At 43.1% G+C, this 4,514-nt stretch overlaps 1 non-coding gene across 1 annotated transcript; it reads left to right on the top strand.

Moving 5' to 3' along the window:
- Positions 1 to 3,846: 3,846 nt before the first annotated feature.
- Positions 3,847 to 3,920, top strand: Trnat-ugu (transfer RNA threonine (anticodon UGU)). The gene has a single exon. It is a non-coding gene; the product is annotated as a tRNA-Thr (tRNA).
- Positions 3,921 to 4,514: the final 594 nt, after the last annotated feature.

Consider the following 4,514-nt stretch of genomic DNA (forward strand, 5'->3'; position numbering starts at 1 on the left):
GTATAACAATCACGTCAGATATAAATGAAGAGTCGGCCGCACCTTTTGTCACTAAAAGCGTGTGTGAACGCGCGCGTGGGCTCGTGTGTGTGTGTGTGTGTGTGTGTGTGTGTGTGTGTGTGTGTGTGTGTTTGAAGGATGTGTGGGGGAGAGCCAGACAGAGATGTAGCATTTCGTAATTTCAGCCAGGCTTTTCAATATGGATACAGACGATTTATTGTCTGCATAGAAAAGCAAGTCTCATCCGGGTATTACAATAGACAAACACACTACCCTGAACTGTGTTATATATACAGATGGTGTCACGATCTTAACACACAGAGAGAATGACCTACAAAAAGGAATTTATCTTCCAAGCAAAGTAGCCGAAGACTACAATATGACCATATCCACAAAGAAAACAGTAGTAGAATAGCTCAGGCATTTTAATAATTTTGATATTACATACGAGATATAGACAAGAAGGTATCAAAATTTGGAAAAAATGTGGAACAATAAAATAAACAGGTACTTGAGAAACAAGACATACAAAATAACAACAAACAAGTTATATAAAGTAATGGCCGTCCCCACCCTACCCTGCGCAAGTGATTCGTAGGTCATTCACAAACGACAAAAAACTACGATCCGGGCAACTGACACGAGACATATTGTGGCTGTGAAAGGCTATACCAGAGTAGAAAGATTAACAAACAACGACATTAGGAAGGAATTAAATATAGTTAACGTAAGAAATAAAATTTCAAACAACAGAAGGAAATGGAGTGCTCATCTCGACAGAATGATCAATGGTACACTAGTTTAGAAAGTCAGAAATTATAATTAGCTAAATTGAAGAAGTCTAGGGGGTCCAAGGAGAAGCTGGGAACCATAACAAGTAAAGGCCTAACATTTGAAGTGCAGAAGAAAAAGAAAAAGATGATGATGATGAGGAGGAGGAGGAGGAGAAACAGTAAGACTGCTCAGATTTGTGCGACGTTTGGACTGCGTACTTAAGCTGTCACAATGTTCATCAAAATTGATCAACTCAAAGGCAGCGGACCAACAGCCCACACGTGTTCTTATACTCCTCCAAAAAATCATGGATGACAAAAAGTAAATTACACTGATTCTACCATTTTCTGTGCGTACATATTTAGGTATATATTCAGTTGGTAGTGGTCGCCTTCAAATGAAGACCTATTTCAGTCAACACATGTTTGCATTCGTTGCCTACAGTGCTCAAAACATTTCTACATGTCGTGTTCCATGGGTCCGCGCGGGGTAGCCATGCGGTCTAGGGCCGCCTTGCTTCGGTTCGCACGGCTCCCCCCGTCGGAGGTTCGAGTCCTCGTCCTCCCTCGGGCATGGGTGTGTGTGCTGTCCTTAGTGTAAGTTAGTTTAAGTTAGATTACGTAGTGTGTAAGCCTAGGAACCAATGACTTTAGCAACTTGATCCCATAGGGACTTACCACAAATTTCCTTTCGTGTTCCATCGGGCTGCACATATTTGCCGCCTGGTGGAGCCCAAGAACACTTCTGTACAAAACTGATCATTCGGAGCCATGAATTGATCTATTTTGATGACTCTTGTCACAGTGTCTTAAACCTTCAATCCAGCACAGTATATACAGGACGGACACGAAAATAGATGTTACGCGTTTAGACTTTCTAGACCTGTCGTTTCTAGACCGCATATGGCACCATCCACTATAAACTGCTGATGAAGAACATCTATAAGATGGCGATATGTCAGAAGCTAACACAGACTATCATAATTCTTCTCCAAACTCGCAGGTTCCTCACAAAGATTCAGGATAAAAGTAATAAGTGGTGGAATAAAGAAATAATCTAGAAGGCAGTGTGCTCGGCCTGCTCTACTGAACATGTACACTAACGACAGGCCCATATCCAAAGATTCAAATAGACGGCTCACTATTTGTAACACAATACTCAGAATTGATCGACGTCCTCTGGTATGCTGCCAAGTGGAAGGTCTAAACCAAATTTTCATATGATTCTGCGACGTTCACGGATGCGAATTTTTCTACCTTCGCAATTGGGTGGAGAATTGTAGAGCCTCTCTCAATGAACTTTCCGAATTACTTAACGGTGAAGAGGGCATCACTGAACAGTGTGTGGTGTAGCAGGATGTACCGCGGAGAAAGCCGAAGGAATATATAAACAAAAGTTTTGTAATAGGCGTCATCCTAATTGGCAAAACTTGTTGCTGTGTGTAGAAACCTATGAGAAGCTCAGTCGCTAAGGCCACAGAGAACTGTCCAAGATTCTCAACAATTAACTGTTGAGGGGATAGTATTTGGGGAGTTGCTGTTGGGTCATGTGGAAGAAGGAAGGCATCAGTTGTCATATGCCAGTGATGGCACCAATGACTACGGGTGTTACAAATAATATTAAGGAAGGTAAGAAATCATTTCCTTGTCAAAACTGCAAGGTATCTGAGTAGTTGACACAAAATTTTCAGTTCTGAGGTCGAAGGTGTAGAGTATAAATGAATATGTTCAATACGTCTTAAACCAACAGCTGCCAAGCAAGTATTTAATGAATGAGTAAGGCCCAACGTTGTTCAATAGCAAATTTTGACAGTTCCTACAAGAACAAACAGAACTGTATCACAGAAATATGGCAAGCCAAAGCCTAGATGACAAACAAAAACTGAACGAAATTGAAAAGTCGGCCGGGTGGCCGAGCGGTTCTAGGCGCTACAGTCTGGAACCACGCGACCGCTACGGTCGCAGGTTCGAATCCTGCCTCGGGCATGGATGTGTGTCATGTCCTTAGGTTAGTTAGGTTTAAGTAGTTCTAAGTTCTAAGGGACTGATGACCTGAGAAGTTAAGTCCCATAGTGCTCAGAGCCATTTGAACCATTTTTTTTTTTTAAATTGAAATGAGCCTAAGAATAGCACTGAGAGAAGAGTTTAGTGAATTTGCAAGTAAAATTTTGACAACCAATGTGACTAAAATCCCTAAAACTTTCGGTCTTAGTTAAAGTCAGTAAGCTAAAGGAAATAATCTATTCAGTCGCTCAGTGTCCATACTAGCACCGAAACGGAAGATGACAGAGAGAAGGCGAAATACTCGGTCTTCCAAAACTGCATCCCCGAGGAAGATCGTGATACGGTTCCTCCTTTGGCTCAGAACACGATTTCCGAAATGGTAGAAATTGGCATAAATGATCGCGGAATGAAAAATCAATTAAAATCATTCAATAGTGGAATGGAATCGCAACCGGATGAGATACCTGTGAAATTCTACATAAATTATGTGAAAGAATATGTTGAATTCCAGTAGCATTTTAACATAGGTCGCTGGAGAAACGAAGGACATCTAAAGACTGTCACAAATCTCAGGCCATTTCCGTTTTCAAGAACGGTCGTAGGACGGATGCACATAATTATAGGCGTATAGCGATGAGCTCAGTTTGTTACAGAATTATGAAACATGTTTCGGGCTCAAGTGCACTCTAAGAAAAAAAAAGTGATGACTAACTGAAACCCTCAGCTGCCGACAGGTGCTATTGATATACCTCGATGTGGACAGCTGAAAATGTGTGCCCCGACCGGGACTCGAACCCGAGATCTCCTGCTTACGTGGCAGACACTCTATCCATATGAGCCACCGAGGACACAGATAAAAAGCGCTACCCAGCCATTGACCTTCGACTGTGCGAATGCGCACAGGTTGCCCAAACTCTTACGGGAATCGCCAAAGCGTGCGCGAGTAACGAGTAAATGGGCAAATGTCTATAAGGTACATTACATTTGTAGAATTGTGGACAGTTGGGAATGCGAGTCTCACGGGAAGCGTGCAAAGGATAAGTCCCTGCTGTCGCGCATTTCGTCTGTGTCCTCGGTGGCTCAGATGGATAGAGCGTTTGCCATGTAAGCAGGAGATCCCGGGTTCGAGTCCCGGTCGGGGCACACATTTTCAGCTGTCCACATCGAGGTATGTCAACAACACCTGTCGGCAGCTGAGGGTTTCAGTTAGTCATCCTTTATTCCAGGGAAAGCTGCACGGTCAACAACAGTAATCTGCTCTTTCGGGAACAGTTACTGTCTTCATATTAAAAAAAAAAAAATGTTGTTCCACCTCTGGGCCCGATTTGTTGACCTCCATGGTAAGCCTTCCCAGCAAGATAATGGCCGTCCGCACCCGATGAGAGTTCCTAATGCTTCTCTTCGTGCAAGGCAAACCCTACCTTGGCCAGACAGGACGCCGGAGCTGTCCCCAACTGAGATGGTTTGGAGCGTTATGGACAAGTCACTGCAACAGGCCAGGGATCTTGGTGATCTAACGTGCCAGTTGGACTGAATTTCGCACAACATCCCTCAGAAGGCCATCCAACAACTCTATCAGTCAATACCAAGTCGAATAACTGCTTGCATAATGGCCAGAGGTCGTTATTGACTTGCTCAATTTGTGAAGCTCTTTCTCATAAATAAATCATCCAGTTTTTCCGAACTATTAACCATATTTCGTCTGTACATCTACATCACTTCTACCGATTTCCGTCC

This window comes from Schistocerca gregaria, chromosome X (genome assembly GCF_023897955.1).
Source record: "Schistocerca gregaria isolate iqSchGreg1 chromosome X, iqSchGreg1.2, whole genome shotgun sequence".
Classification (NCBI taxonomy): domain Eukaryota; kingdom Metazoa; phylum Arthropoda; class Insecta; order Orthoptera; family Acrididae; genus Schistocerca; species Schistocerca gregaria.